This window comes from Ambystoma mexicanum, chromosome 1q (assembly GCF_040938575.1).
Source record: "Ambystoma mexicanum isolate Mex_15411 chromosome 1q, UKY_AmexF1_1, whole genome shotgun sequence".
In the NCBI taxonomy this organism is placed as follows: domain Eukaryota; kingdom Metazoa; phylum Chordata; class Amphibia; order Caudata; family Ambystomatidae; genus Ambystoma; species Ambystoma mexicanum.
The window spans coordinates 778,701,718-778,723,713 of record NC_090922.1 but is presented as its reverse complement, the minus strand read 5'-3'; the positions used below and the strand labels follow the sequence as shown (position 1 = coordinate 778,723,713).

Below are 21,996 nucleotides of genomic sequence, written 5' to 3'. Positions count from 1 at the left end.
TTTCACAATGTGCGATTTATAGCTCAGAATGCCTTTGGCAGATGGTACACATGCGCTGTCTGATATAGTAATCCATCCCAACACATGTTTAAATGTAAGCTTTGATTTTTGAGATACTAGCTACATTGTATCTATTTTGTAAGTTGTCTGTTTGGACGTACTTAATCCCCATCGGCAATTGAGCTCGACCAGTACACACCTTTGAGTCTTCATATTGCTAAGATTAACAGTGAATGGGCTGGTGGAAGCTTCATGTTGCACAGGACATCTCTAAATGATGTATTAAGTGCACATCAATGGCTAGTAGAGCTACATCAAGTCAAATTGCTGCAGGAGGAGTTATGATTCTCAATGCTAAACAATGCTTCCAATATTTCCCTGAAGTTCTAGTAATTCCCCACATTGGTGTGTTATAAGTAAATTGACAAACAATGCTCTCATTATGTGCTTTCACTGGAGCTTGGTTGCTGATTAAATCTCACTAATCCAAGCATATCCACGAGGAATATACTGCAAAGAGCATTCAATTGTGATTTTCACAATATTTTGCAAGCAAAAATAGGCATGAGCAGGAATATTCCTTTATTTCCTCTAGGATCATTTCATCAGTTCTTCAAGCAGATTTGCCAATAAATTACCAAACCAAATGATTTTAGTTTGAGAATTATCAATCATAAAATCATGTGTTGCATACAAACATGCAGCAATTATTTCCTTCCTGTGCACCCATGCACCCTGCACGCAGTATCCTCTATGTATGGTTTTGTTGCTAAATAAAAGATTCCTGGTTTATTAAGCAAAGTTCGATGCATTGAAAAAAGGATGTTCTCAAATCTACAATGATCCATGTAAACCGGCACTGCTCAATGAAATTGGGAGGCGATGCGGTGTGTTGCTATGTTGCTTGCGTTTAAACGTGGAGATCTCTGTTCTAATTTTAATTTACTTTGGCCCTTGACCAAAATGTGTGTGTTTCTGTATAAATTGGTATTATCTCCTATTGACTCAAATAGAATTGCTATTATCACAGTACTCCCTTTTGATCAAACTGGAAGATTGAAAACACATATTTCCAAAATTGTGTCAGTGTGTGGGTCAGTTTAGGTTTAATTTCTACTTCGCAGTGAGACATTCAACAAATGCCCACTGTTGGCCACTTGATTCACCTATTATGCCTGTGTATGCCTTCCATGCATTGCATGCACATTTTATCATCTTCCATGGTTTGAATGCACTTTATACTTAAGCATGTTTAATGACTTGGGATGGCTCTGTGTGGAAACTAAAGAACTGTTATACTTTCCATTCCTTCTAACTAACCTCTATGTCTTTTCATGCACACCATCCATTTTTTCATCGTTGTTTGCCTTTCATGTCTTCTAGACCTTTAATGCACTTTTCTGCCTATTTCTCTCTTAACACACCTTTACACATCCCATACCTTCCAATACATTCGCTGTCAAGTCCATGCTCTCAGGTGTCCTTTAATACGGTTGTATTCTTTCCATACTTTGACCTTAGTGGGCTTTCTATGCTTGCCCAATGGACCGGTTATGCCGTTTTACATCTACCATGCATTTGAATCTACCTTTATGCATGGGTCCTTCATATGTTCCATGTCCTAATGCATCTTTCTGCCCCTTATTCCTTCTACACATTTCCAAGCACTTACTTGTCAATACCATTTCAGAGTATTTTCCTCTGGAAATTCAGAACCTGGAAATATGGTCCATCCAGAATTACTTGAGTGCTATGAGGTTATAACAATGGCAAATGGTCTATCTACAAGTTACACATAACAGTAACAGCAACGATGATGATCTGATATCAGAATACAATTGGTGTATCCACATAAATGAACCAGATGCACATCATGCACACACATTCAGTGAAATTCTGAAACACAGCTAAATCGTCATACAGCCCAGATAGTATTATTTAACAGAAACGTTTTATTAGCTGCATGAAACACAATTTCACACTCATTCCCCATCGTACATGGCTAGGTTTTATATTCTCCTTTGCATTAGTGTTAGGAGGCCCTTGGATAAGCACTATTGGTCCAGTAGTTCAGCAACTAGTAGCAAGAGGGAAATGACCATTGACTATACAATAACTAACTTCTGTAGATTTCCTAGAGACAAATACAATATGGCAAAAGCTGACTGGGAGCTGTCAGAGGTCATACATGAAAGCCGGACACAATGTTCTCATGTTTTTGGTTAAAGACTTTTATTAAATTGTATGGGTTGGAAAAATAAATTCCTCTGTGGCCGTGCTCTAAGAGGAATTCCCTGCCTAAAAATCAAAAACGAAGGAACTGTCTGTGTCAGGATGTCAGAACTCGACCCCATCCTTGTGTCCGAAAGTTCCATCCTGACCCTCACACTGCAAACTAAATTACAAAGTGATATGGGAAATGTCTTAGAGCTGGTATTGGCAAAAAAGGTGTTCTTAAATAAAACTAGAAAGGCTCAAACTTAAAAGTTCTTCATGGTGGGAATATCTTGGCTCCAGAGGGTGACTCCCTTCCCCTGGATTCTTTAATGCTTGAACAATGCATTTTCGTCTAACAGTTCCTTGTGTCTTTTTCTTGGCCCACAACAATCCCTTCAGGTAAAATACTTTTTGTCTTTATCCGGCTTTCTTTAATACAAGTTTCTTCTTGGTTCTAAATATTGTTTTTTCAAACTGTCTGGTGTACACTGATGCCAGGTCTTTTATTATACTTCCAAAAGCTTGTTATACTCTCCTGACAGGACTCTGCTCTTCTTTCCAGATGCCTGGTATAATCTATAGTGTATTCTGAGTCCTCTAGCAGTCACCCCAATTATCAGCAGAGTACACTTAGGCCCCTCAAATCCTCCCAGCCAAAAGAACGGACAACTGAACCATGGGGCAAAGTTACGGTTGTTTATTAGCAGATAAAATTAACAACGATCACATCAGAAAAACAAGATTTGTCTAGAGCTCTTAGCTTATAAGCATGTATCACCTGGTTTTATCCTGGTGTGACATCACAAACCCAGGTTCCCTCCCGGAAACCTGTTAGACATTTGCATTGGTCAGTTAGGGTAAGGCAAATATAAAGAACTAGCTGGGGTACCCAGCATTGCCCGTGTCCTGATCGGGTGGTGTCTCATGTGCCCTGGAGGATGTTGCTCCTGTCCTCTTGTCAGCAAGTCTTGCTTCAGTTTGCTCTGGTGTCCGCCCTGGAGGATGTTGCTCTTGTCCTCATGTCAGCAAGTCTTGCTTCCGTTTGCTCTGGTATCTTTTTTGCCCTGAAGATAGTTGCTCTTGTCCTCTGGTTGGCAAGTCGTGCTGCTGTTTGTTGTTGTGTTTCAGAAGCTCTTGATATTGATTTTTGCTTTGCATCAGATGAAGCTTTTCCAAGTGATGTTCTTTTTTTGTGCAGCATGTTTCAGTCAATCAATAGCTTCAGTACATTTGAGAAAGTGTCCCAGAAATATTGATTTATTGATTGTGCTCTCTTCTTGTGAATGAACTTAAGTAAACTGTAACCTTGCCATTTCCCATATTTGGAGTGGCATGATAATTTTTTTTTATTCCCTTTAAAAATGCTTTAATAAACACTTTTTGACTGTATACAGTAGCAATACATTTTCAAAGGACTAACCAACACATTGAACATTTTGCTTCAGACACTTTTCCAAAGTGTGCCTCCTTCTAGTACCTACTGTACTTAATCGGGGTGACCATCAGTAAATTAAGGTGTCTACAGAGTGAATTATTTCCATCTAAACATAAACTACAATCTTGCCCCAGAAAAATAAATGAGGAATCCATGCAAACTTTGGTAGCATTGGGCTCAATGGTGTGGATTTGCATAGCCGGACACACACATCGAAACATTTTTTTGCATATAACATTTTTGCATCCAATCATAGACTAAGATCTTGCCCCAGACAAAAGAGGAATCCATGCAAAATTTGGTAGACGTGGTTCAACGGTGTGGATTTGAATAGCCGGACAAACATACACACATACATTTGTATTTGTTTTTTATTGTTTTATATAGCGCCTTAATCCAAGGCGATTTACAGTTAAAAACAGTTAACAACAAGAAATACATAAAACATGGAACAGTAGTAGCATACATACATTCTGCTTTATATATAAAGATGTGTAGATTAGTTTGGTAATTGGTTAGTCATGTCCAGTGGCTCCTCTTAGGACCACCTCTGCTAGCACCCATCTACAATGTTACAGGGTCGGCGAAAGACCATTGGCCCTTGCAACAAATTATATCCCCACGTGAATGGTGAATTTGGATTGGGCCGACAGTGTCGTCTCAGCCCTGGGACCCTAGACAGTTCTCAGACTGAATGCACCTCTTCAAGGTATGAGAAAGAACATGAAGGTGTGAAACATTCTCTAATGTTGCAATTCTCTGATCCCTAAGCCTGTGAGAGTGCAGTCAGTTAATGAATTGTGGGCAATACTTGTATCTTCTTCTCTCTGGATCTCTGGGAATATTGTTCTCCCTCTGGGTCACGTGTGTCGAGACCACGAAATGAAGTCCTCTCATCTGTAATTATGAGGACTTTAGCCTGCATTTCTGCAGTTGGCTCACTATCTCGATAGCTGGAATTTTCCTGCTTTCACTTCATCCTTGGCTGGGTGGCCGGTTTCTGCTCGCCTCAAGTCGTGGCGATCATGTCCGCTTGTCTGTGTAGTAAGAAGCTGTCTCTGCTTTCTTCTTTGTTTCAGAGGCCTATAACTTCTATAGTATTCCTAATGGCTTCTTCATGTTAGTGGCTGTTCAGTATGTGCAATCTAAATGTATACATTCTTTGCATCTTGCGGTTTCAGCTTTGGCAAAAGACATCAATATTGAGATATGTATGTGTGGTCATACTCTGCCTAAGTGGGTCATAAGCATGGGCTTTGTGTTTATATGCATTAAACTAGTACATATCCATCTAGCTTCATGAATGGATGAATATGTACTTCATGCATAAGCGCGCCTATGTCAGGATGTCAGTGATGACGTAATTGGTTTCTGATTTCCCATTCAGTCAACCTGATCGATTGATGTAAATTCCATGTTGTCCAAATCATCAATTGTGTATGGTCTGAATGGTTGTCTAAGGGAATTTTGTAATTTGATACCTGCAATCCATTGATGATTACGGCGATGGGCCTACGAGCGAGGCACATCTATCGTTTCTCTGTCTTCGTGTCGAGAGTTGTGCGGGGAGCATGAGGGTCAACTATGGCCCCTCATCTAAAATACCCCTCTGGTCGATGAGTCAACCCCACTGCCTACACGACTCTCTCTACTCATCTGCAGTTTTGGGAGCCACACCTTCATTATCCCTCTGAGATGTCCATTGTACTTGGCAGGATCAACCAGGCTCAATGTGATATAACTGCAGTCTCCATCAGGGGTGCACCAAACCCACTTTCCCTAATAGTCACCTGTGGTGTATGGGTACTCGAACATTGCTCATTTCGGGAACAGAGAGCATTGCGTCAGTTGTGTTCTTAATGCATTTCAGACTGTTGTCTCCTTATTTCGTCTGTCTCTACGTCAATCAGCACCTTCATTCCTAAAGACTTCAAGTTGTTTTTCTATACTGCACTATTATTATTCGGATGACAAAAAGTGCCAGCAACACTAGTATTAATGCTGCTGCCAATACCTTCAGTCCATTTGTCATCCAGGTTGGCATCCATGAAAATATGTATGACAGCCAACCAGCCTCTTTTCCAACATTCTTCGCTTCTGCCTCTATCTTTGTATGAACTTCAGAAAGCCTGCTGATGGCCTTTGTCAGTGGTCCATTATCTTCATCATTCTCAGGATTTAATGTACAGCAAGACAACACAATCTTGGTGCAATGCTTCCTTCCATGGCTGTGAGGAGATCCAGAACGTATCTGTTCTGAAGGGCCATTAGTCTGATCGCTCTCAGCTCTTCCTTGATGGCATTGAACCCTTAGACAGTTTAATTTATTGTCTGCATAATAAGCTCCCGAGTGATCTGGACTGGAGGCACTTGGCATTTGTGCTTGTCTGAACTGCTGGAACAATGGATGCAGAGAAAATCTCAGTTCTGATGAACAGCCTGCGCTCGGTTGGTACTGCATCTAATGCCTTTTCCATGTCTGATGAGGCATAGCTCCACCTTTTTATTCTTGTCAGCTCTGCAGACCTCTTCTTTCAATTGTTGTTGTCTATTTTAGGGAATCCTTCCATTTATATGTCCTTCTGAGGCACTACTAATGCTGGGGTAATCAGATGTATGAATGAGCATATTCCCCCCAGTGGATTGTAACTGCAGGTGTGCTTTCAACCCACAGGCCCAGTAGTGGTCCATGTGCACTGTTGCTCTGACCTTCATACCTGGTATCTTCGAAATCTGTTTGCTTTCTTCATTCTCTCCAATCTATACTTCTGGAAACATAAAGCATCTCCTTTGAGCGGTATGATGGACATGTGTTCCTTTGCTTTATAACCATGTGAGCAATTTGGCGCTTGCTTCCCAATCCTTGAGGCACTGTACTACTTCCACTGGAACTGTTAGGAGACCACATGCTTTGCTCCCAACCGCTCCCTATTTCCATCCTTCTGAGGTGTATACTTGTCCATGCACCAGCATCTGAGTCTTTCCCAACATCCTGGCATTCCTCCCATCTCAAGGTGCCCTGTCTTGGGACAATGTAGCTCCTTCTGTATCACTGTTGTACTTTTCCTTTGCCCGGTTCTTCTGTAATATATTCTAAACTTTGATCTGTTTCCTGGTGATCATTTAACATTTCTTGAGTCTTTATGTATTTATCTTCGTACAGGAACGTGTTCTTGGACATCCACCTCAGTGTTGCGTCCCCTGAAATCATCCTCTTGTGGTGCAAAGTGACAGGCGCGTGAGGCATTGTGCTCTTGTCGCTGGAATTTCAGTTGCCACAAACATTCTAGATGAACTCATGGCATAGGGGATGAGAGAGCAGACATAACAGCTCCCTTTTGTTGTTTGTTCCCCACCTTATCCTTCTGGTTACACCATATGCTATTTGATGTATCAGCAAAAAGTTATGTATGAATTTACCTGATTAAAATGTGCCTCTGCACTGCGCCAAACTCTTTTTACTTTTCCAGCAGTGCTTATTGCCTGCCTGGACATAACTTCTGTAACAGCATGAACTGGGGTTATGTTAGTAGGGGTCGAAGCTTGTGCTTGTGCAAACAACAATCTTCATAAAACAAGGAGTGTAAAGAAGTAGAAACAGCAGAAAGCACAGAGCATTATCACAACAGTTTGTATGATATTTCCTATTCTGTTGTCTTGCGGTGCTCCAGGCATCTGTGTATTAATGCTGAAAAGCCTAAAAAATGCATTGTTATCGAGTTGTTGGGTTAATACAAGCTCTACGTCGGTAATACTGGGCGAGTGCTGCATAGAACAATTGTTCCCATACTACATGGATCCTCAGATTTCCAAGTAAATAAATAATGGATGGGTCTCCACTTGTCAACTGTGGATAGGTGTGAGCTACATATAAGAGAAAAGCGTGAACAAAGAATCTTGGAGGTACCATTTGCTCCTATTCTTTCCGAATTACATGTCTAATAAAACATTCCTGGAATGAGTTATATCTTTGAAAGATCATACAGTAAAAACAGCCTTTACTTTCTCAATGAATGCTGCTTGTAAAGAAAGGACAGTGTGCCTAATCTAAGTGTATGTATTGTCCTTTTCTAGCTCTCTTGCTCTGAATCTAGTTATTCGCGGCTGTGGTTCTTCTTCTTTGTCTTCTTCTTTCATCAAATTGTCTTCTTTTAGACAGGAAGAGGCCTCACTTAGGCAGGGCTTGTGGTCTCCAAGGTAGTTCCAGACTATTTTACCATGTAGTTTTACTGCACGATTTGTTGCCTTGTCAACAACAAAGGGACCTTCAAATCGCGGTTTGTACCATGGCCTCACAAAATTGCAAAGCAAGATGGTGTCTCCCGGATACATCAATGGTTCCTTCACAAGTCCTTCAGTTTTGTTGGTGCTGTTGTCGTCTTCACTGTTCTTCAGCCTCTCTCCCTGCGATTGACGAGAAATAAAAGACACACTAGCCATCAAAGAAGCCACATATTCATACATTTAATCTACAAAAACATTGGATGTTGCATTTGCGTCTGTCTATGCCTGAGTGGGAGGAGCCAGGGAAGTCAAATGAGCCATCCTGTTACCACCTGATGTGGCCTCAAATGGTGGTCGGAACCGGGCTGACTGCGCAATGTGAACCATGCTAAAGGTGAACAGTGAAGCCATCCTTTTTTCAAAGCTACTTTTATTTTTTCAGTTTTTTCTTTGAGCTGGCCATTTAGGCGCTCACACATTTTGTTTGCTGTGGGTGATAGTCAAAGGAGAATTTGTGCTGTTTCCCAGAAGGAATATAATATGCTCATAAGTCTCATTCACAAAATGAGGCCATTGTCTGACCGAAGAACATCACACAACCCCCATCAAGGGAACACTTCTCTAACAAGGAATTTGGCAGCCCAAAGGGCATCAGGGTGTGAACAGGGACCAGCTTCGATCCATCAGAAAAATGGGCAGGTGACCACTATCATGTAGCGGAGCCCTGGCAGACCTGGATCATATCACCGTTGTCCATATGGAGATGTTGGAAGGGACCAGTCAGGCATGGTATGGCTCCTCTGACTACACATAAAATATGTCCTGCAGAACTTTCTTTTACAAGTGACACAGCTTTCCATAAATGCGGCTATATGCACCACCATATTAGGACAGAACCATTATTCCCCTATGTGTGCAGCAAGCACCTCTTTACCCATGTCGATATGGTAATGCAGTTACATGAAAGCAATCTACAATAATGCTACTGAGAGTACTTGTTTGCCTTTGCTTTCCTGTCGCCAGAAGGCATTGGTGGGAGATATTGAACATCCCCTTCTCATCCACAACTGTTCTCCTCCACCGGAGCCCTACCCTGAAATTCCATTATTTGCATAGCTGACCTTCCTTTAAGATCATGCTGCACACATGAATATGTGTGTTCAATGGGGTATCAAAGTCAGTTATTCCTGAAAAATATGCGGCATACTTTGCTTCTGTGTCTGCTGCTGTGTCTGCTGCTTCAGTGCCCTCGGCAGACCGCGTCCTCCCCCTTGTGTGGGCCTGGTACGTCACAACCACAACTGCTGCTGGGAGTTGGAGTGCATCAATAAGTCTTCCCAATAGGGGTGCGTGCTACACTGGTGTGCCATCAGCACGCCGGAAGTCCCTTCTCAGCCATCGTGACAATCCAGACTGTACTGTAGATATTAGCTATGATGAATCGGAATACATTGTAATCTCCTGGTCCTTGAGTGTTTCTAATGCTATTATAAGAAATACTAATTCTGATGCCTGCGCTGAAAAATGAGAAGGCAATCCTGAGCTTGCTATTATTAATGCTGTACCATCTGCTTTTAATGTTATGACTGACATCCCCGTATGTCTCTCCCCTGTTGTCTGGTCTATTGTCAATGACCCGTCAATAAAATGCACTTCTCCCCCTTAAGAGGTGTCTCCCCTACCTTGGGAATATCGTCATACTTTCCATGTAAGTTGTACAGTCGAGTGCATAGTCTCCTTCCTCCACTGTTTCTGCTACAAATGTCGCTGGGTTTACAGACCTGCATTTTAGTATTTTGATTGCCAGATTTGAGATAATCACCTCATATCTGGAAGCTCTCTGTGTAGTCAACGTACTCTTGGGCATTTTGAGAATTTCAAAAAGGGCGTGTTCCACATAAAGTGTGGTACTACACACCATAGTAATGTGGCAGCAGCCCAAGCTTGCTTACAAGGGTAATAGCCTCTCATTACTGGGTCTAGACATCTGCTATAATAATCTAAGGGTTTGTGTCCTAGCGTAGTCTTCTGTGTGAGTACTGCAGTCATCACTACTTCATTGGAGTGTGAGAACAGGAAACATGTATCTTGATAGTCTGGAATCCCTAACACTGGAGCTGTGCATATTGCTTTCATCAGCTCTTCAAATACATCAGTTATCTTGTGTGTAACAACTTGCCATTCCCGTTCTGTGCTTACTTGAGCCTGCTTAACAAAAGTCTTGTGTATGTGCTATAGTCAAACACCCACGCTCTCCAATAATTACAAAGAACTAGAAACTGCTGCATCTCCCTCACTGTCTTCAGCATCAGTGTTCTCCGGTTCTCCTCTGCCCTTTCTGCGACACCCTTTGCCCATCCTGGAAAATCAAGTGTCCGACACAAAGCACCTCTTTTTGGCAATATTATAATTTTTCATTGTCCACATTGTAGCCCTTTTCTTCCAATACTGTCAATAGATACATTGAGTCATTTCAACACTGGTCTTCTGTCTTCCTGCACATCAAAATGTCATCTACGTACTGTATTATGATGCATTCTATCTGTATGTTGCCAAGATCCATTTGAAGGATCCTATTAAAGATAGATGGTGACGAACAATACTCCTGTGGTAATCTTGAATGTTTCCACTTCTGGTCTTTTGATTCTTCATGAAGTGGTATGGAAAATAAGGCATTCTTCAAGTTTATCACCATGAAGTGTGTAGCTTCCTTTGCGATGCTGCACAGAATTGCTGCTGGATTTGGAACTAATGGAAATTCTGCCTCTGGTATCTGGTTCAAAGGGTGCAAGTCCTGGATAAAACGTAAAGACCCCCCAGTTGCCTTTTTCACAGGGAACACCGCCTTGCTAGATTGTGATTCATAGGTACTAATATTCCCTGCTTCACCAATGCAGCAATTGTTTCATAAATGCACTTGTCTACTACCCTTGATATGGCATACTGTTTGGCCCTTGGTAGATTAGCTCATGGTTCAAGCTTTATCTTGGCTATTCCAATCCCTTTTAGCAAACCCACATCATAGGGACTAGTAGTCCATAAGACACTGGGTACCCTCCCTAAGTCTTCTTTGTGAAAAGGTGGAGGTTGCTTCCGCTACATGGCTATTCTCAGTGGTACTTCCCTGTAATGTATTCCCATCCAATGTCTAATACTCATATCAAATTCTTTGATCGATCATCTTGCAATAACTCCTCATCTGTCATGTCAGTCAGTCTGTATCATTCCCGCACTGCAATCAATGTTCACCATGATCGCCCTGTGTCAACCGCCACATGCAATACTATCCTTTCATCTCTTACTATGACTTTCTCTATTTCTATTGGAATCTCTTTACCTTCCTTTTCATCTAAGGGAAGCTCTGGTCTAAATAAGAACGTGTTCAGTATTTGTATCAGCCTGTCCTGTATCCCTGGGAGCCATGCGATTAATACTTCCAACAAATATGAAAATAGTTACATGTCTACTGGAACCCCCCTCTATACTGTCTGGCCATCACAAGATTACATAAATTCCTTTAAGTTTATATAATGAATTCCCGCTGCCGAACACACTATGTCCTTGTCAGTGAATGAAATGGTCATATTTAGTTGGCTCATCAAGGATCTATCCATTATATTTACTGATGTATGTCTGGAATATAACAGTGGCATGGTCATGGAGTGCTCTCCCACAGAAAGCGACAAATCGTCAGTAAAAGGAACCAAATCTGATGCCCCAGAAAATCCCTGTGCATTCATTGCAATGCCTGACATTGGATATCTCCCCTGCCAAATACAGGGCCTATTCGCCCTGATATCCACAAGAAAGGAAAAAGCTTGTCACCTATGGTCACCCCTATAGGTGGTTCCTCAGACGGATTAGGTGTAAAGGATCGAACACATCAGGTCTGTCTGTGGGCTGTCCTATTTTAGATATAATGGCATTCCTGTCCCTGTGAATGGATTGCCACCTATAATGGTTGCCCCTCCTAGTTTTCACACAGGAGTTTGCAGCTGCATCGTGGAGTCTGCATGTGGTGTGGCTATGGTGTTCTGTTGGATTTGTGTTTGTGGCATTGGTTGCGACTACTGTATGTGCCCCTGTGTCTGTAATGCATGCGTCATGGGCTGATATTGCTATGTCGTCATCTCTTGGGTATGCATCTATTGTGGCGCATATGTTTGCGCTTGCATACGGTCTTGAGTGTATTGTCCATTCTGCTCAGTCTGGTAAATGGGTTGTCAACAAAGCTGTTTGATGTATTGAGGTCCCCCACCTCCCCTCTGCAATAATGGGAACTGTGTTAGCCTCCCTCCTCCGTCCTGTCCTCCTATATCTTTAGTGGCTGTAAACGCCCTTTCCATCCCTGTGCTTTTCCGTCCTGGCCAGGCCGCAGGCCTCTGCGCATACGGAGTGACATCATCTTTGTCTCATAGCCCCCACGTGGGGTGCAACAGTCACCCTTCGATGTCTCCCTCTTCTCTGTAGACCATATATAGAGCAACAAGGTAGAGTTATCTACAACAGCACTTCCAAACAGTCAGTTAATACTTACAAAACCTATACATTTTATTAATAATCCATAAAAAAACACAGTAAAAATCAAACATTTATAAAAACAAAGTGCAAGTGACATAGAAAAAAAGCTAGCAATTTAATAGCATCAGTTCATTCCTGATGTAATAATGGCATCAGTTTACTTCATCATTATCATTCATTTGACTTGTAGAGATGAAGTGTAATCAATAAAGATCTCAATACGTATCTAGTATATCAAATGACTAGTATTATGCCTCGACATGTTTCAGTTCTCTATCTTTCGCATCAAACTTTCTTCAGGAGGATTTCTCAATTATTCACTTGAACTTTATGATTTAATCTAAGAACATCTTTCCAAAAACCGCTCACAAGTGTGTTTTTGACATGGAAGTGTTGTTGTTAAAAAGTAAAAGCAACATGTAAGTCAATCAAATGCTTAATATCTAAACAGTATTAGTCTGCACAACCCGAGGTTAAAGAAAAAAAGTCTTTACCTCGCGTTGGAGTGGTGGTAGTCTTAGTGACCTACTGGGTTCTTATATGATCCTCCAGTAATACTTCTGTCCAAAATTGGGCACAGTCGTCTGTGAAAATACATATTAATTGCATCAGACTACCTGGAGCAACCAAGCTCTCTGCCTATAAAGCTCTATAAACGTTTTCTGCCACTCACATTTCTAGTAAATTAGTATCAGAGGGATGTAAAAGAAAGTTATTCTACAACAACTTTAATTTAAAAAGACTTGTTCACAAAAAAGCAGTTCAAAGTCATGAAATACCTCTAGATGATGAATAGAGACAAATAGAGTCCCGTTGTATGGATGGTCCACAGTGAAATAGATGGATCTTCAGGTACACGTACCTGCTACCCAATCAACTATTCAATAAAAGTGGGGGCAGATGAATACTTAAATATCATTCTTACAGGGGTTTATTTCTTAAAAACAGCATAGAAAGCTACATTTTTGGCCGAAAGAGGACTGCTTATCTCTGTCAGTAGGAGAAGAGATATTGCGGTATTCACAGAGCTAGTTTGGCCCGACGTCTGAGTTACAGTAGGGCTCTCTCTCTGGTGGACTAGTCACCGCCCACAAAAATAAAGTAAAGAGTGGTGCCAGCAATTGTCCACGATGGTAAAATTCGCACTCTTATGTTAGAAATACTAATACATTATCTAACATCTCTGTGATCCCGTGTCATTGGACAAAGAGATCTCTGAGTCTCTAGAGTGATCAATGGGGCACAAAAGGCAACAGGATCAGAATGTGACTTACCTTTTGATGGCACACATAGGGGTATCCTGGTTTCTTGCGGTAGTCCTGTGTCCGCGATCAGAAAATAAAAGTGACCGCAGGGGGAAAAACAGCCCGCGGATATGGATTCCACTGGCAGGACTAATTACCCTGCAACAACGAGGTAGTTCGAAGCCGACTACCGACGCGGTAACATTTCCCAAAAACGCAGCGAAAAAATCGCGGGAGCCATAGTAGATGTAGTATACATCTAAAATTGAAATTCCGCAGGTGCCAAAGAAAGGTCCTTTGTTTGTGTCTATACAATGACAGGCACTTTCCAAAAAATGCCGGAAAACAAATGGCGGGAGTCATATTAGATTTAGAATACATCTTGAACTGAAATTCCACAGCCGCCACAGAATGGTCCTTCATTTGTGTCCATACATTGACCGGACATAGCTGTCTTAGGTAGTGGCCCTATAGTGGTCAGCCAGCAGAATGCATGGATAGAATGGCATACTTGTTTCCCAATTGGAATATTTCATATGTATGCCTCCAAAATTGATTTGTAACCCCTCGTTGTTAGAAATGTACAGGTTGCTGAATTAGCAACTCTTTAAAGTTTTTTTACATCTAGAATCAAGGCCTCATACGTGACAGTGTAAGCTGTAAACTAAAAAGATATCTCATATATAAAAGCTATCACTAAAGTGGCTGGCAACTATATATGTACCTGGAGTAATTTGCACATTATTTAAGCTTGTGCCACTCAATCGCATCGTTGAGGCCTCAAAGGTCACTTTGTGTCTTGAAAATAAACTCTTGTTCTTTTTGCAAGAGCTTCTTATTTCTAATGACTGAGTTATCACCTTTTACCACTAGAAGCAGAGTCCATTTGAAATTCTCGAAACCATGGTCTTTTTCAACAAAGTTCTTGACCATTGGCACTTGTATTGTTTTATTTTTCAAGCCGCTTTTGTGCTCAGTAATGCGGGTTTTAATTTTCCGGTTGGTCTTACCCATAAAATGTAGACCACAAGGGCACGTAATCACATACAGTACATGGTCTGTATTGCAATTAGAGAAGGCTTTCTGAACCCACAGCCTGTTAAGGCCCACATTGACCTCTTCACTTATTGTTGTTAATTTGCATACTACACATTGGCCACAAGGATGGTGACCTACAACTGGGGGCAAACCCCGTTGGCTGGTAATGCTAGTTATGGGGGAATGTTGCTTTGATATCAACTCTGATTTATACAATTCCCTATAGAGGTGGATTTATTGTAGGCAAACAGTGGCATCATTGGATTTGCTTTGGTGCTTCTTAGCAATTTCCAATGCTTGTATATGATATTGCGGATGGTCAAGCTGTGATTAGTGAATGTGTTGACACACACTATTCTGTCATCTAGCTGTTTGTTGGGTTTTTCCGCAAGAAGGTCCTCTCTGTTATTATTAAAAGCGTGTTTAGCAGCTTTTTAAATAGATATGATGGGGTATACTCTCTTTTTTCAGTTTGGTCTTTAAATCGTATGCTTCTTCTTCATAAGCTTCTCTACTCAAGCTGTTCCGTTTTAATCTCAAAAATTGCCCATATGGCAAATTATCTCTGAGATGTTTTATATGATGAAACTGATAGTGTAACAGTGAGTCTTTAGCTGTGCTCTTGGGAAATGGTTTAACAAGAATTCTAACATTCTCTTGGTACAAAGTGAGATCAAGAAAATTGATGGCGTCTTTTTCAATAGTCATTGTGAACTGTAGATGTCTATTCAGGTTATTCAGCCAAACTAGAAACTCTTGTGCTGTCTCTAGTGAACCTTGCCAAATGACTAGCATGTCATCGATATAACGTGACCATGCTTTGATGTTATTTTCAAAAGGGTTTGGGGCATACACAAATTGTTTTCGACATAAAGATTGGCCAGGCTCAGGGCCATAGTGGCCCCCATCGCTGTGCCTTCCACTTGTTGATAAAATGTGCAGGCAAATTCGAAAAGGTTTTTCATGAGTGTCAAAGTGATACACCACATAATGAAAGATGTGGGAACTGGATCGTGGTCAGTCCGCATTAGGAGTATTTCTTCAACTTTCTCTATAGTGTCCTGTTGTGGGATATTTGTATACAGAGACACTATATATAAACTTAACAAGAGTTGTTGTATTCCATTTTTTCAATTTTGTTGATTATATCTTTAGTGTCTTTCAAATAAAATCTCATAGGGCCTCATTACAGGTCGGGTGGTCCGGAATTAACAGTGGGGGTAAACCCGCCACCACTGTTAATTCCGGACTGCCCGATCCCTACTCCTGCAGGCGGGAGGTGATGTTCCTGCCAGGTCTGACCTGGCGGGTTTAACACTGCCTGCAGGTGGACGTGGAAACCCAGCACTATCACAAGATGGTGCCGTGTTTCCAGTCCTATGGGACTCAATGGGAATGGGGATTTACCGAATTCCGCCTCCGGAATTCCCGGGACACCAGGGTCGTAATGCCCTGGTATTTCCGGGAGTCACAGAGGTGGAATGGTAATAAGAGTACGGTGGTAACCAGGCAGTTTTACCGCCAGACTCGTAATGAGGCCCATAGTCTTCACATGACCTTTCAAATAATCGTCTGCAAATATGGATAGCGGTACAAGAATGGAATTTATTCCCACAACAATGGGCCGACCTGGTGGATGAATAAGGGTTTTGTGGATCTTAGGAGGCAATAGAAGCTGGGAATAGAATGTTCTTTGTTGATGAGGAACTCATTTTCTTGTGGACTGATCCACCCTCGATCTTTAGCTTTGGTCACTTTTAGCTCAATGAGGAGGGCTAAATCGTTAGTCGGGTCATTACGGAGCTTTTTATAGTATGCCTCATTCAGAGGTTGTCTGTTGCATTCCTTAAGATAGTCGGTGCGGTTCATAACAACTATCCCACCACCCTTGTCGACTTTCTGGATGATAATTAATTAATTTCTCAAAGGTTGGTAAGTGCAGCTTTCTCCAATTTAGTGAGATTGTGAAAAACATTAGTTTGGGGCTGTTTAAGTTTCTCTAGCTCAGCTAGTACTCACTTTTCAAAGACGTTTGATTCTGGGAAAAATGAATGAGCTGGAGGGTAGAAAGTGGAAGGTACAGTTAGTCATGGTAGCAGAACTCGATTCACTCGGGAGAAGGGCGAAGAATTCTGTAATGTGAATTTTGCGCATTAGTTTGTAGAACTCCGCTCCGAACTGAAACGGCTCATGGTTTTTCATGATGACAAACCCTAGTCCTTTATTAAGGACCAATTGTTCAATTTCTGTTAGGCTGTAGTCAGACAGATGCACTAAAAGCGACTCCCGCCACAGGTGTATTTTTGGTTGTCGCTCCAGGTTCCTCTGGAGGGGCCTTGGTATAAAAAAGACCTCTGAGTGTTGTTCTGATTCCCTCGCCCTTGTCTGTAGTTCGCATTCCCTCTGCCTCTTTTAGATGGTCCCGCTGAGCCCCCTTTTCCCGGGTCATCTGGGTCACTAGAGCTACTCTCGTTGACAGTGCTATACGACGTGGCGCGAAAGCTGACTCTCCATCATCGGTTGTTTTGACAGTTTTGTTGAAAGGAGGGATTCTGATAACCCTCTTTTGTGTAGGGGAATGCTCTCTCATGGGTGAATCTCGCTAGGTCCTTCTTGAGTCTTGTTATACGGTTAGATGTATTTCTATCTTTGAAATCCTTCATTTCTTTCTCAATGTGCTCAATTCTTTTTTTTGAAAGTGTAAAGAGAGGTATGTTTTTGGTATTACCCAAATTGGTCGTTTACAATTGTTTGAATGAAAAATTGACCGAATTTAAAGGGTCACAATTGACCGAATATATATATATATATATATATATATATATATATATATATATATATATATATATATATATATACACATATACATATATATATACATATATATATATATATATATATATATATATATATATATATATATATATCTATATATATATATCTATATATATATATAGATATATATATATATAGATATATATAGATATATATATATATGGGTTTTGGGGGGTTTGGCGTTGGGTGGGGGGTTGTGGGGGATTTCCCCCCACATATATGGTACAATTGACCTTCACAATTCGGTCAATTGTGAAAAGGTCAATTGTCATTCGAGCAGTTGTAAAACGATCAATTCATATACAACCATGTTTTTTTATATCTTCCTCAATTTTTTTGAAGTCGATTTTGATTTTTTGTACAGTCTCTCCAGCAGTATCGATTATCAAGATTAGCCAATCCCTGCCACATTGATTAGCGATGTAACTCCACTGAAGTTTAAATTTGGGGTTGTCTAAAAACAAACAAGGTTCATTTAGAACAATCGTTCCTTGGAGAAGAGACTTATTTTTTAAGTACTCGAGCATAATCGCCCCCTTACTGTGTCTCTGTCTAGGCTTCCCTGGGGCAGCGAAAGTGTTTTCCCTTCCCATTGTCTTCGATCCCCTGTGAGTCTTTGTCTGACCCCATGCTACTGTCACTGTCCCCCTGTCTGTCATTGCTGAAACTAAGTCTCATTATAATTATGTTGTCCCCCTGCTTTCCCTTTGTTCAATCTGAAACTTCGCATTTCTCCCCTCACAGAGTGTTCAGCACCCCTGTCTGCCCATGGGGCAGCCGTTCTGCTTCCCCTGCTCTTATAAAGTTCCCCTATCCTTCTCCATATACTGTCCTCATCCTCAACATTTAACTTGGCAAATCTATCTTAATCCCGACTACTTTGGTAGAGTGCATCTCTCTGCTCTCGTATCTGCACTCTTGCTTGCGTCGGCATTCCTTAATGATCAAGTTCTAACACACTTTTTTCCCTTTTTTAGCTCCACTTGTCTTTCCCGCTCTTCTTCTGCCTTTCTCTTTGCTATGTCTTCTAGCTCTCGTTATTTTCTTTGCTCCTTCTCTTACCTTTCTCACATTTCTGCCCATTCTCTTTCTCTTTGTAGTCTTTCAATTTCTTCTTTCTGTTCCCTTTCCCTCCTATGCACTTTCACCATTATCTCCGCCCATTCTTTAGCTTCCTCCTTCTTGTGTTTACTGTGCACTGTTTCCTTTTCCACGTTCCCTGTTTCACTTGCTGGTATTCTGTCTAATTTGAGCAATATCTATCCACCTATCCATTTGTATGATGCTACTAACTCCTGGCCCTTGGCAAGTCCTGCATTATTCTCCTAGAATTTTTATTGCACTTTGATTGCATTTTAGCTCCATGCCTGTATCTACCCCCATGGTCAGAGGAGTCACCTGGGGGGCCGTTGATAGAAGCAAATCATTGGAGTCACAAAGGTATCCCGCCCTATAAAGGCAAGTGAAATGTTCAAGCCAAGCCTGATCCAGACCATGGTATCTAAACCGTGGGACATATATTTATAAAATGGAATATGATTCAGGTTTTCCCCAAAATCCTTTGTGTGATTTTTTTCTGAGACATTCACCGGGTCAGAGCATGCTGCATTTTCAATTTCCTTTTTCCTATTAGCTATGATTGGTTTATAGGATGCCCTTGCAGCGATGATTTCATGTCTAAACAAGGTAGGGTTCTTTAGCATTAGTAACAACCTTGTTTTGGCTATTGTACAGTTCAAAATATTGGAAGATTCTCTGTCTTTGGCCCAAAGTTGTGGAACTCCCTACCATTAGAAATACAGATTCAGAGTTCACTTCTCCAGTTTCGTCGAGCATTAAAGACCTTTCTGTTTAGATAGAGTAGCCTTAGACCTAGTGGGTCTTGTATGGACTTAACTGTGTTCTCTATCATTCGCTGTTGTCATCTGCGCCGCTATACAGTTTATTCTGTTCTGTGCGCATTATAAATACCCAAATACAAATAGAAATACAAAGGTGGAGAAGGTGACCAGGTTGTCACTCTGATCACACTTCCCCTCTAAGAGGATATCAATCTCTTGACCATGTATAGCAATTATTTCCCTCATTATTTCCCTATGGTCAATCAGATGCCATTTGAACCTTCTCTTATTATTGTCTAATGAGACATTGGGCCTCATTCTATGTTTGTCCTTCAGGATCCGCAAACTCTGAGTCTGCCTGTCATGGACGATGTGCCCGACAGGTCTAACCCTGCTGGGAGCAGCGTGGCCACGGTAGGCAGACCGGTCACAGAAGCACCAGCACCATTGCTAGCGGTGCTGGTACTTCCGTGTCCCCATTCCCGTAGAGTCCCAGAGGAATGGGGACTTACAATTTGTCGGCGTCTGACTTCCCAGACCGCCGACACGTGATGAGCCGGCAGCACCAGGAATTCAGTTGCCAGTAAAATATTATGGGTCTGGCGGCAAACCGTAATGAGGCCCATTGGATAGGAGTAGTATATGACTAGACTTTTGTCTCAGTGGTCTTTTAAACTCTAACAAAACTGGAAAATGGTAGCTGAATATATCACCAGAGACCTTGCAGTCCAACATCAATTCCCAGAATTTCAATGCGACACAAAAATAATCAATGGGTTGCTGTAATGACGCTTGGCTGAGACATGAAGATACAGGGAGTCATTCCGACCCTGGCGGTAGGGGGTTAACGGCACCGGTAAGGATGCCTGTGCCGATAACCCCCTACAGCCCTATTAGGAGGTCCCTTAGCGGGTCCCACCGGTTATTAGCTGCTTCCCCATTCCCATTGAGCCCTATTGGGGCTCAATGGGAATGGGGAATGGTTTTCGAAATGGGGACTTACCGGGTCCGCATAGGTCGGAATGCCCCGGTAAGTTCCCATTCTGACACCACGGACCCAGACCCGAGTTTGGAGGCAGCCATGGTGCTAATAGTACCATGGCTACCTCACAACTCGGAATGAGGCCCACAGTCTCTCGCAGAGATTTATCGCTTTTGCCTCCCTGTCAAGGAGTCAGATATAATTGTTCCTGGCCTCCTCTCTAAAGGATGAGGTACTGAGAACATGCCTGTCCAGAAACAGACCAGGGTTGGACAACATACCAAGTTTAAGGCTTTTGTTGCCATTGGAGACTATAACGGCCATGTTGGGTCCAGGGTGAAATACATCAAGGAGGCTTGCGACTGCTATTTGTGGTGCCATCATTCTGGCAAAGTTGTCCATTGTGCCAGTGAGGCAAAGTTACTGGTTTAACATAATCGGCAAGCCCCACGCTCTGCCTTCCTAGGTAACTGTTTGCTGCAGTTCAGTTCTTGTGCATCTGATTCCTACACCCCGCGGTACAGGCATTTTGTCATCAGCACTTGTTCCCAAGAAACTACTGAGGATAGCTGGTATTGGCGACTGTTACACTTCAGCCATGGGCTGCACGGTCAGTCTTGACAATTTTGCAAAGGCCACATTTGACGCCATCTCAAAGACTTACAACCACCTGACACCTGATTTTTGGAAGGAGACCGTTTTCACCAAGTCTCCAGGAGTATACTGACCACTTGGCTAAGACCCACACCAGAGAGTCTGTGCAGAACACCCAGGTAACTGATGTTTCTGGTGCTACCCTAGCATAACCTGTTTAATCCAGGAAAGAAAAATGGTTAAACATTTAAAAAAACATTAAAAAAGAAAATCAATGTGAAAGCTGTCTTGGGCTGAGGAAAACGTTGTGGCCTTATCCCCGTTATACCATTGAGAAGCGACCATTCACTTTACACATTCCCTAATCATAAAGGCTCAACAATAACTTCTGCCCCTCTGAGCAAGTTCAAGAGTCAGTCATAACCATTTTGGGAATCTCCGCCAGATTATCTTCTGTTTCATCATAAAAAGCACAACTAGGCCACTCTGCCATCTTTACATTAAAATCCCCTCTTAATATTAAGACTACATCTTGCATTACCACCATATTTAGCATTTCCTCTAACATTCTAATCAGTTCCCACATACTACCACTTGTATATTGTGGGTGAGGGCTGTCATAAAAATGTACCAACAACATATGATGTGCTTGAATCATTTTGATCCCAACCATATCAAGAAAAGAGGTTGAGGACTCCAGGGGGATTAACTCACTAGAGTGGTTGGTTTTTACCAATACGGTTATACCACCAAAATAGCAACCCAGGCATCTTTCTGTGCTGGAGTGCTATGCGCAACAAAGCCCTCCATTACCACACCATCTAGTGACCATGTTTACGGAAGCAGGATAACATCCACCTGCTCCAAGAAAATAAGGACATTGGATCCAGCCAAGTTTGTTTTAGCGCCAGCCACATTCCATGAAATTAAAACAAACAACTGTGCCATGATGGTATCGTTAGAGGATGTGAGAAATAGACATTTATCCTTCACCCCTCTAGACGTAGAATGGACTGGAAAAACAAGTGAGACCACTTCAGGGGTGATCCCAGAAACTGGCAGACT

General features: G+C 41.8%; 1 pseudogene; it reads left to right on the top strand.

Annotated features, from left to right (window-relative positions):
• Positions 1-21,143, top strand: part of LOC138558626 (small ribosomal subunit protein uS5-like) — a 64,990-nt pseudogene extending 43,847 nt beyond the window's left edge.
• Positions 21,144-21,996: the final 853 nt, after the last annotated feature.